The sequence below is a fragment of the Hibiscus syriacus genome, unplaced genomic scaffold (assembly GCF_006381635.1).
Source record: "Hibiscus syriacus cultivar Baekdansim isolate YM2019G1 unplaced genomic scaffold, ASM638163v2 tig00110388_pilon, whole genome shotgun sequence".
NCBI classification, from domain to species: Eukaryota; Viridiplantae; Streptophyta; class Magnoliopsida; order Malvales; family Malvaceae; genus Hibiscus; species Hibiscus syriacus.
Window position 1 is genome coordinate 1,839,667 of NW_024062718.1, and position 12,805 is coordinate 1,852,471.

Below are 12,805 nucleotides of genomic sequence, written 5' to 3' on the forward strand. Positions count from 1 at the left end.
TGTATATATCCCGAAGGACCGCGTAGACCCTCGACTCTTGGCATGCCAACTATACCTCTAGCTCTCATGACACATGACATGAGCATTATTCTTTATATCATTTCATATATTCACATAAACACACAGTTCACTTACACGTAGAACATTTTCATATGACATAAGTTATGTAACACATTGCATGTAATGACATGACATATATCTTATCAATAATTAATCACTTGTGAAAATATCACATCAATAATATAAATTAAACGTTAATTAACTAATAATTTAGATTACTTTAATTAGAAATTAAAATATTTAAAAATAAAACAGCTTTAAGAAATTATAGGGCACGAAATAATAATTTATACATATGTTAAAATTTGATTTTATGGTTATGTCAATTAGAATAGAATACTTCCTACATTAATGTTATTTCGTTACAAAAAAAGAATGATTATATAATATAATATTATTAAAAAAGATAAATTGGATGCATTTAAACAAAATGTAACATGCGTGATTAACACACTCAAATGTTGATTGATGCAATAAATGACGCATGTGACGTGAAGGCACTAATAAAATGAGCGGAAGATTGTTAAAGATATTGATTTCCGACACCGACAAATAAACAAATAAAATTGCTTAATTTGATCGTATGACATGTCATGTGCATTATTTCTTTATATATGCGTCGACATTATTGACTAAATCTTTCGTGTGTGTAATTGCTCAAAAGATTTAAACTACCCCTGTAATAATTTTATAATCTTCATGATTTTATATCGATTGATCTAAATTTTTATCAATCTAAGGGGGGGAAATTGAAATTTACCCATAGGGTAAGTTATAGCTTTAATGCATTCAAAGGAGCTGGAATATGATTCCCCCCCCCCCCCATTAGGCCGCCCCTTGACTCCTCCAATGTTTTTATGTTTAAGTTTTGGTGGTCAATAATTTAGGTGTTAATGTTTATTAAATTCACCAGTAGATTAAGATTATAAATATATTATTTTAATAGTAAGCGGTGATTATAAGGAGCAGTATATGTTCAGAATTTGTATTTATCATCGACAACATACATATTTTGTAAATATGGTTGTTCAAACCTATAATTTTTAGGAAAAATAATATTCTCCTTAACTATTAAGTTCACTGAATAAACTCGTAAATAGAATTTTTTTTAATTCAAAGAAAAATCACAACCAATATAAATAAATATCTAGAAATAATAATTAAGGATTTAGGCGTCATATGTGGTCGACAATTTCATAGCCTTTAATATTTCAACGCCCAGAAAGAAACCCATACAAAATTATTCAAAACCAAAAAATCCACAATTAATTAAAGTTCAACCTGAATCACAAATTTAGTTATTTTATTTAAAGTTATTTATAAAATTTTGTAATTCAAGTCCATCTGGGTCCATTCTTTTTTCTTTTCCTTCTGGCTTTAAATAATGCTTCTTGTGCCCAAATTTTAACATAAAATCTTTTTTTTAATTATCAATATTTAATCTATTAAATGAATTAATTTTAATTAAATATTTTAAAATAATTTTTATGATATTATGTTTATACTCCAAAATATATCTGGTCAACTTAGAAAGATAAAACGAGTTTAGATCAAATCTACACACAAAGAACTTAAGATTTGTAAGTTCCAAAAACTTTGTTGCCATCAAATTTCTGTCGGAGAAAAACAGAGGGTTTAAAATAAAATAAATAAAAGGGAATTGTGATGATGCAAAGCCTCTTTAATATTTGAATTCGAAAACATTTGAGCTCCAAAAGGTAAGCTAATTAATCTGAATTTATTAGTTTTCAAAAAAATAATTTTTCAAAATGAATCAGAACATATAAACTATTTAATTAGAAAATAAATCAAATTTATGAGTATTGTTTTATTACTTAAACTTGTTTATTTATTTTTAATAGGATTTGTAGAATTCAATTATAATTGAATTAAATGCATATTTTTAAAATTTATATTTATTTATTTATTTATAATATTATAATACTGTTTAATTTTGATTTAAACAATTTCTCCAAGCACATTTTATATGAAACTCGATGTACTATAATAGAAGTTTTAAATTTACGAGTACAGATCCATTTAATAAATTTCCATTGTTTCATAACCCTTGCATCTTCTTCTTGTAAGTTGCAGTAAACATTGCAAATACAAACACTTAATTATCAGGCAAATGCAAAGAACTTTGTTGACTTAATCCTCGCTCACATGGCCACCTTTGGATTTGAGAATCTCTCTAATAGAAATAAAACATGAGTTTGTATACCGACTCAGATTTTATAGGAGGTCCTGTCCTGAAAATGCTTCATAGCATTCGACTCGACTCAACATCCACAACCCGAAAATCACCCTCTCGATTAGGTATACAGTCTCAGACGTGTCGTTATCGGTTGCCGGCACATCGGACATGATGAAATTGTCACCCCACAATCCTTGCAAGTCTTTGAACAACACAAGATAAAACACGATAAGCAATTATATAAAGGAAGTCTAGGTACTCAAACTAACAGAATTTACTGACAACCGAAACCATCGTGGATATAAAAAAAATCCATGTCTCAAACTAACGAAAATGGACATACCGTGTGACCGCATCCGAAAGCCATGTCCTTTGGGTTTGTCAGGCAGATAGGGCATACCTTGAAGAAACAAATGCATATCTCAACATCAGTATACCAACTTGAATGGAGATTTTGTGAAAAAGAAAGTAAAAAACTTAATTGGAAAAGAAGTAAAAGAACCCTATTACCGGTTCCGCTGCAGAACTTATTTCGGGTTGTGCAGGGCCGTTGGCTGCACTGTTTCATAGTTTGTCACGTGTGGGATGATTGAACAACATTATCATGATCGATCACTCCTCGTGGAGGCGGAAGTGGTCTTTCGTGTCTGTATTCTAGTTCTCTACTGCATAATTTAAAAGTTTTATGTCTAAAATTGTTCCAAACTGACATTAGGTATTAACCGAAAGCTGGCATTCTGGACTTACTTATCAAAACGAATATTCAGGGTAGCTTTGTACTGATATGGAATTTCCATGAGGGCAGCAAGAGCAAAGGCTGCTTCTTCTTTGATGTTTGCGTGTTCCAGACATGATTTTCGTGAAGTTGACGAACTGCAAAGAATTGTTGACACAGAACATGTCCAAAGGTTTACTTACAGTCACAAGATAAGATGGAAAAGACAATCCTTTGTAAAGAGATCACCATATGTGAAAATTACATAGTAATAGTAGTGTCAATCCCATGATAATGACCTAGTATTCGCATAAAACACAATATTGTTTAGATATACTAGAAACTAAAAGACAAATTAAACTTACAACAAAAAAGGTTGCTCTTTGCATATTGATTCAAGAAATGTCGACATACCTGGAAGTTGTCAAAGGCACGAGAGGATATTATCATCAAATTGTTGCATTGAATCCCATGGTCCATCCCCCACTCCAACCAAGATAATCGAGAGGATGACTGCTTATTGAATACCATGATCAATACGATAACAACACAATAAATCTTAATCACTAAAAATAACAGTTCTTTACCTAGCAGCAACAATGGAATCAACAGTTGCTTGTTCTTGTGGACTAAGCCTTCCAAGCGGTACGTCGGGATTCCTCGTAACCTATGCAATCAAAAAAAAATTTGGTAAGACTGAAGCATAAAAGAAATGGATTATTTAAAACTAAGTGCATAAAGCATGCTTTTTTAAACCTGTCCATCTGCGATGATGACAAGAACATGGTACTGTCCATTACTGCTATCCACAATGTCAATTGCAGCATTAATAATTGGAGCAAATGAAGTTGGACCTAATAACAAGAATAAGAAATCATCATATTCAAATCTCTGCATCCGTTCTGAAGACTGCGATTAAGAGATTAGATCAAACACCATTGATACTTACAACAACTGTTTTATGAGTAAATAACAGTTTCATACAACTAACTATTTATGAGCATTGATATCCTTCAAGCAATAAAATTAGATGATAATCATGAAATTTAGTACAAAAATTTCTCTGCCAAATAAATTAGAAGAGAGGAATAGATATGTAAACCACAATGGTGTATTTACAAAGTGCTTAAATAAATTAAAGAGAATAGAAGGAAAGATCTTCAAACCTGCCAACTTTATGTGTGGAACAATCTCTTTATACCGTGCAAGAGCTTCCTCAAAACCATGACAAGGTCGGTGATCAGGATAAAAGCTGAATATGTATTTATCATGCGTCGACGCTACCAAAAACAAAAGTGTAATGAAATAACTTATTCAAGCAAGAGAGAAATCACTGAGACAAATAATGAAATAAATATACTAACCATCACCAAAACCAAACAAGGTATTAAATTATCTTCATCAAAAGGATATAAAGTACGACCAATTATAGAGATTGCTTGCTCGTATGGATTAGGTGAGCCACCAATAGCATGAAGGCTTCTTCTGTTGAATGAACTTCTCCCTATAGTAAAAAAATGTGAGTTTTTTTGGACTAAATTTATACAGTTTAATAAGAACCACAAATTAAAATAAAACCGGGGGGGGGGGGGGTTACCTGTCCACTCATTGCTCTTTGTGAAGTCAATACCAAGTATTAAGTTGGATGATTCAAGTCCAGCCTCTCTCAATGCTGAAATAACCTAATTAAAGTGTAATATTCTTGTTATTAAATCACTTCCATTCAAAACTACATCTCTTAAATAAAATAACACCATACAACAATATGATAAGCATATGCAAACATAAGTATCTCACGAAACTCAGAATCTAAAGATGAGAAATGGAAGAGATGTATCATAATGACATTTTGTACGACGCTAGGACCACATTGCACTTCAATTGCTTGTGCATTTTCTAGTGGTGTAGTGACCTCCAAATTTTCATATATTTTTGCTTATATTTAGTCCTCAGTACCATTTTTTAATTTGCAGAACTTTTAATCATTTTTCACATGGTGTATGACCTGGTACTTGTTTAACTCCTAGGGAGGTATGCTGTCACAAGTACATTACAATAATGCACCGTGGTCACACTACTCCATCACAACTTCATGCTAAGTTTAGGACACCTTAGCCAGCAACGGTCATCCATCCTAACCACTTTCAGATAAGTCATTTCAAGTCAAGACATGTTATCTAATCTACATTAAGTAAATTTATTTAAACTTCTTTCAGCTAAATCAAGGACTATGTTCTCCAATAGCTGTAGGGATGCCAAATACTTTTTTACTGCTTAACATGTGATCTTAGTTCTACCTCAATCCCTCCTCATCTCTCCATGTATTTCATCACTCCAGTTAATGTACATCTTCGGCCTGCATTCAATTCATCCTTTAAATTTTATGATGAATGATTTTGTGTTATTCTTTTCATTATAACCAACCAATTCTGGAATTGATTATTTGCTGTTTCACTAGGATTAAAATTTAGTTTATCAGTTCAAATATCAAAATAGGTCATATTTCTATCTAGACTAGCAATGCAACTGTAAAAGTATTATTTTTCAAACAAGCCAAACCAAACAAGACTCTGCAGCAGTCAACAACTATAGTAAAAAAAGTACTCGTCATTCTCTTATGGTATGCTTCATATTTTCACCTTATGAGTTGTACTATCAACAAATAGTATCTCCTATTAGTAAATTAATAATTCAAAGTTCAAATAATGGTAAAAACCTGATCCAACGAGCTGAAATTGTCAGGTATAGATGGGGCTTGCTGTCTGGAGTGATGGTGTCGATCCATTGAAGTTCCTGCTAGGGATGAAGGTGCATAAGAAGGTGTAAACGGGGCTTGCGGCCTGGGTTGATGGTTCCAATCAGTTGAAGTTCCTGCTAGGGATGAAGGTTCATAAGAAGGTTGATGCCAATAGTCAGAGGGAGAAGTATCATCATATCCTGATTCGGTATTTCCCATACCTGAGGAACTGGTACCTTCATGAAAACACAAACACACCTTTATCAAGTTGAGTCGTGAGAAACAAAAAATTTATGCATGCATTGAGAGTTCAACGGAAAAAGGCAGAACACTTGTACTTTCTATTTCAAGCATTTTCTCTATCAGAGCTTCATTCAATAACTTGCTTGGGAAAGAGAACCATTCCAGAATGTGCTCTGATTAGAAACCAAATCTAGAACCAACCAACTACTTCAAACAATAATAGCTAAATCAACTCCAACAAATGCTAATGAATGCAGGGATGATTTTACCAAGATTCTGAATAAAAAAAAAACAAACCTTACTGATTTTGTTAACTTAGTTCCAAGTCCTAAAGTTGTTTATCTGTCATAAATCTATAATTTCCACCTTAATTAAAGCAAACCGTTATCAACCTGAAGTTTGTTATCAGTCATAAATCCTATAATTTCCAGTTAAACGCAATATGAAGCCGGGAAGCTAAGCTATAGAAAAACTGAAACAAAAATTAAAACATCAACAGCAATTCAAAGCTGAATTTTTAATTCCAAAATCCTCTTTTTAACTTCTTTGATAATCATCTCCCAACAACCAGCTAGATTTTTTTTTGGGGGGGGGATCGAATTTTCTCTAGATGAAAACTACTTTATACTCAGTTTCTCTAATTAGACCCAAATGTTTTCCTCTAACTTAGTCCCTAGCAATGAAAATATACTAAATCGCCATTTTCAATAAAATTAACAAAAATTATATCCAAATCCGAGAGAAACGAGACAGAAAGAGATCCAAGGTAATAAATGTAATCACACAAAAGCAAACAGTTAGAAAAAAAGAAAAAAGGAAGTCATTTGCAATGAAACAAAGGGAATTTTGCAGAGAAAGTTACCTTTCTGATCAAGAGAGAGAAAAGGAAAACAAAGAGTGCCGATGATTCAGGTGGGTTGAAGTCTTTTGAGTATACAAATGGATATCCATGGATAAACACACGTTTGTTGACGTTTTTTTTGTTAAAAAGAAATTCATGCCTTTTTCTTTAGTTCCTTGTCGGAGAGGTTCACTTGTTTGATTTCAGTTTTCACAGCCCTACAGATCAATTTTGATTGTCGGTGATCACAGGGCTGTCATGTAGATTTGTGACGGATGCGTTGACTGTTAGCCAATGGTGACCAGAACGTGGACGAGTAATCAGTAAGATTGGTATTTAATGCAGTTTTTCAATTTATGTAGTTGATAATTAAATAATATTACTTACTAAATCGATATTTTATAACAAATATGTTAAGATAATGGTTTATAAAAAAATTGATTCAGATGGGTGTTAGGATATTTTTTTGTTGTTGAGATAGTGTAAATGTTACTGTGTTGGTAGGAAGTCGATCGAACCACTTGGTTTCTTTAAAAAAATATATAGAATAAATGACATCTTTAAGAAGATATATGAAAGACACGATATCTTCTTCGGACAACATGTAATATGATAACATAGATTTCAAGTATCGAGAATCATGCAATTTAAAAATCACTGAATCGTTTGGACTTCTTTTAGATATCGTCAGATGATCCTAACACTTTCTAAATAGATACTACTGTAAACATCCTAAGTAAAAATAAATAAATATTCATGTGTCTTATATAAGTTAATTGTTTTTTCTATCATATTATCTAAGAAATTTCATCAATATCTTATAGTTCAATCTTAGTTTGATTAGATAATAAATGGTTTAATATACAAATATTAAAATAATACAATATGTATATATTTACTAATCCATGACTGATTATGCATAGGCCTACTATAAAAGCAATCCTTCTAACTAATTTATTCTATTTGTAATTGTTATGATTCGAATCTCTAATCATCTGGTGTCTCATTTCACAAGATAAATTGACATTCAAAAAACCTTTAATGTTAGATAAAAAAATAAATACTTTATATATTTATTTTACAAAAATTATTCAATGTTTACATAAAATATAATATACTTTAAATATATAAATAAAACCTTAGGATTGTATTATCAGGTATTGAAAACTAAATGACAGTGTACAAAGACTTGTCAAAAAAGAGGTACTTTCATGTCAGCTTCCCTGAAAAGATTTAGCCTAATGGGTTGCTCACATGCCTCTGTGTCTTGCATAAATGCAAACAAATTTTTGTAGTTGCTAAATTGACTTCAAAATCTTCTCATTTTCCTTCTCTTTTATTCATATATCGTAAAATTTATTAAAAAAACCTAGAAGAAAGATGTTATTTTTTAATATCTCGAGTTCTATCAGTATATATATATAGAATGTATGTATTCATCAATGATTAATTTTTTTTTAAATAAAAATTCTATTGAATGATGTTATCACGTTCGACGAATACAGATGAACAATATTAAATTAATTTATAAAATGTTAAATTATAAAATATTAAATGTATAATTATAAATTAGTTAAAAAAATTAAGTTTAAATGTAATTTAATTAAAATATAATATTTATAAAACATTAGATTTTAGGGTAAACTATACCATTGATCACCTAACTATTTATCATTTTTAATTTAACCACTAATTTTTCAATTTTTTCAATCGAGTGACCTAACTATTTAAATCTTGTCAATCAAGCCACCTGTCGTTAAATATTAACGGAGAAGATGATGTGGCAGTTAATAAAATTTATATAATTACACTTTTAGTCCTCATTCTTACACAGTCTATTAATTTGGCCCTAACTTTTAATTAATTCAATAAATTTAATCCTCAATCTAATGGTAACATGTGTCACTGTGTGATTTGATTTTTTAATATTTTTTAATAAATTTTTCATCCAATCAAATTGTGCCACGTGTCATCAATTAAATGAATGGAAAATATATTAAATTAATAACTGTGGTTGGTGGGACTTAAACCTAATACAGGCTGAAAAACTGAGTGCCTTAACCACTAAGCTAGACTGCTAATTGGTCTAGTATAAAAAATCTATAATTTATAATATAGTTAATGGTAATAAACATTATAAGGATTCAAACATGAAATATTTGAATAGTATAAAAATATAAAATATATAAAAAATATTACAATTGATTAATAAATAAATTTGTTTTATTTATATTTTAAATCACATTTAATGCAAAAATTTTAAAAAATAATTAATATGTTATAATTGAAATGTATCATTTTACATATTTTAAATTAATAAATTATCTTCATTATTGTAATTTTATTGAACTAAAATGTATCATATCTTATATTTTAAAATATTAAAACATCGAACGAATTCTAATCTTATTTAACAACCATTTATTAAAATAGACTAATTCAATAAAACCAAGTTCCCCCTAATATTTTCTCAATATATAATGATATATATATAAATATAAAATTCTTACTCTAACTGGGATATAAACAAGTCAATGCATAAGTTAAAAATGCTTACTGCGATACGCCTTCAGCTATCAGAAAAATTCTAAGTCAACGAAGCTCTTCGTATATTTCAATTATAATATTAAAATTATTTTTATTTTTCCATTAAAACGATTAAAATTAAAATAAATACATTCACATATTAATCAATTATAATGTGTTGTGTGTGTCTATATATATATATATATTATCATATTATTCAATTATTCAATGTTGGAGTTCTTATTAGGTCATTATTTTATTTTCATTAACTATATATATTATGTCGAGATAGGTTTGTCATTTGATTGGTGCACCCAGTGGTTAGGATGTTTGCTTCTTTCCTTACGTCTTGGGTTCAAAACCCCAACAGTTGTGTTGTTGATCTAATCTATTTTCTATTCATCAATTGATAACATGTGACACCATTTGATTGGATGAAAATTTTATTAAATTAAATAAAATATTAAGAAAAAGTCTAATCACATAGTAATACATGTTACCATCTGATTGAGGATTAAATTTATTGAATTAATTAAAAGTTAGGACCAAATTAATTAAATTGATTGAGGATTAAATTTATTGAATTAATAAATTATACATATTTTATTAATTGCCATGTCATCTCCTCCGTTAATATTTAACGGAAGGTGGCTTGATTGACAATATTTAAATAGTTAGGTGACTCGATTGAAAAAATGGTAGTTAAAGTAAAAGGAGTAAATAGTTAGGTGGTCAATGATATAATTTACCCTAAAAACTAATGTTTTATAAATATTATATTTTAATTAAATTACATTTAAATTTTTAACTAATTTATAATTATATGTTTAGTATTTTATAATTTAATATTTTATGAATTAATTTAATGATATTTATCGTTAACCGTGCTCATTTACGATGCGTCATTGTAAAATTTTTCTATTGTGTTATATTCTTCTAGACATAACCTACATATGTAGGATATGCAAAAACGTAGAAATTATTCAAATTCAAATTTTTAGAAATTTATTACCCAACCTACTTAATGAAGTCAATATAGACTAAAACCTACTTAATGAAGGCAAAGCAGGCAGCTGGTGCATGCATAACACAAGTGTACGTTCTATATACATACGTACGTTCTCAAATCTCTATATATACGACTACGTTACGTTCTTCTTCCCTATCACTACTCACTGACTTTTCTAAAATTGGCAACACTCTTCCAGCATAATGCATTCGAGTTCTTCAACCTCGTTTTGCTTCCTTCCATGGAACCAAAAGACGAAAACACTCTTCGTCTTTTCGATCTAAACAAGCTGCAAAGGCAAGCCAACATGCCCCCACAATTCATGTGGCCGACGATGACCTGGTCGGCACCGAGGGAGTGTTCAACGATTCCCCATAGACTGGAAGGGTTCATCAAAGATGAGATCGCCACTGCCAAGGCAGTCGACATCGTCAGGACTGCTTGCACAACCATGATGTCGACTCTGATCTCATTCAAGCTGCGTATTGAGAGATCGATTCGATCTTCGAGTTGCCTTGACAAGAAGCTCGGTTTCCGACAAATGCCCAGCAGTCATTCGGGCTTTTCTTCCGCCCATGCCGACCGATTCTCCACCAATTTGCCTTGGAAGGAAACGTTTAGCTTCAGGTACCGATGAGGAACCGACTCCGCTGTGGTGGTTATTTACATCTACTTTGGGCCAAGTTGTGAGCAAGCCGGGTATTTCTAAATATAATTTTTATATTTTTATTTTAAATTAATTTATTTTTAAAAAGTTTATTGAACAAGGATGGTATGTTCTGATTTTTGGAGGCGGGTTTACCGTATTGTGAAAAGATGAGACAATTGTCTCTGATCATCATGGGAGTTTTGGCACTGAGTTTAGGAGGATCATTCCATACCGCAAAATTTTCCAAGATGGTACTTCTATAATGAGGAGCAATTACTATCCCCATGCAAGAATTCCGGTGTCACCTTCGGCACAGGCCCTCATTGCGACCCTAATTCCATCACTATACTTCACCAAGACAATGTCGGAGGGATCGAAATATTCATCGGTAAAATGGATGGCGGTTCGCCTCGACAGGATACGTTCGCCATCATCATGGGTGACACTTTCATGGTACGTTAAAATATATACCTGTTTTCATTTGATGCTATAATTAAATATTTGGTATCTGAATTTTGTTCTTGTAGGCATTTAGTAACGGGATATACAAAAAGAGCGCAATGGTGAATAGGCGAGGGAGAGGAGATCGTTGGTTTATTTCGTGAGCCCGAAGAAGACGCCATGGTGAAACCACCGGAAGAACTGGTCGTCGGCTCGACCAGGCTTACCCGGATTTCAGCTGGTCCTATCTGATGGACTTCGCAAATACCGCCGTCGAGTTGATCTTCAGACCCTTGAAAACTTCTTCCCATGGCTTCTGTCATCTCAACCCAAAGTTTATATTAATTAAGTGGGTTCCGCCTTGTTCTGTCGTTCTCGTGTTGATGTTTTAATAAAACATGTATGCTTCTAATAATAAGCATCAATCTCATTCCTCTACCTTTGTATGATTCATTCCCAATTGCACAATATACTTCAAACCATAACTTGAACAAACAAAATAACCCAAAATCAAATTAAATAATAAACAATTATTTAAATAAATATATTGATAAAAAATACATTTTTTACCCCCAACGTAGCTTAATCTATGAACACATCCACGTGAAATTCGATTTGGCATGAGTGATCCGAACCCCTTAAATTTCTAAGCCAATAAAGCTCAATAATTTGCATGTACTTAAAACCCATTTCTTATTGTTCATGTTATTTCAATTTTTTGCGATGTCTGGATGTAATAGCGATTAAAAATCACATATTGAGTACATAATTAATAAAAATATTTTAGTGTTTAGGTGTGATTGAGATAAAACATTTCGGTTATGTTGTTGTCTTTCATGTGTTTAAGTCTATTCTATCTTATCTAATTCTATCAATACATCATTCAAATTCATTTGCCCAAGAATTGTCTACATCATTATTTGCCACAATTTGAGTCTGATGTTACGTGTTAGAAAATTATAATGTTAATAAAAAATTAGTATTACTATTCTGTTAGCACTTCAATGAGCTGGTTAGCATGTTGTTAGTGCGCTATATAAGCCTATTATTGTAATGGCTAAATATGCTTTTGTAATCCTTTCTATTCATTTTAGTAAAAGCCCTATTTCCCTCTTATTTGTTCTCTTCACCAAAATAGCTGTTGGTTTCTCTTTCCCTCTGACTGTCTCGTCGTTCGGCGGGCTCCGACCACCTTGCTAAAGTTATAATTCTTACACCATCCAACAAAGAAGTATCTTACTTTAACGTCGTCGTTACTATATTCAAGACGAGAAACCCAAAACATTCTGATGTCAATTTATAAAACTAAATGTCGATAATGATAAATATAAAAAAATCACAATTTTTTTACTATGTAAAAATACAAGAAAATTACTGTTATATATTA

General features: G+C 31.1%; 1 pseudogene; it reads right to left on the reverse strand.

Moving 5' to 3' along the window:
- Positions 1 to 2,192: 2,192 nt before the first annotated feature.
- Positions 2,193 to 6,955, reverse strand: LOC120122947 (annotated as a pseudogene).
- Positions 6,956 to 12,805: the final 5,850 nt, after the last annotated feature.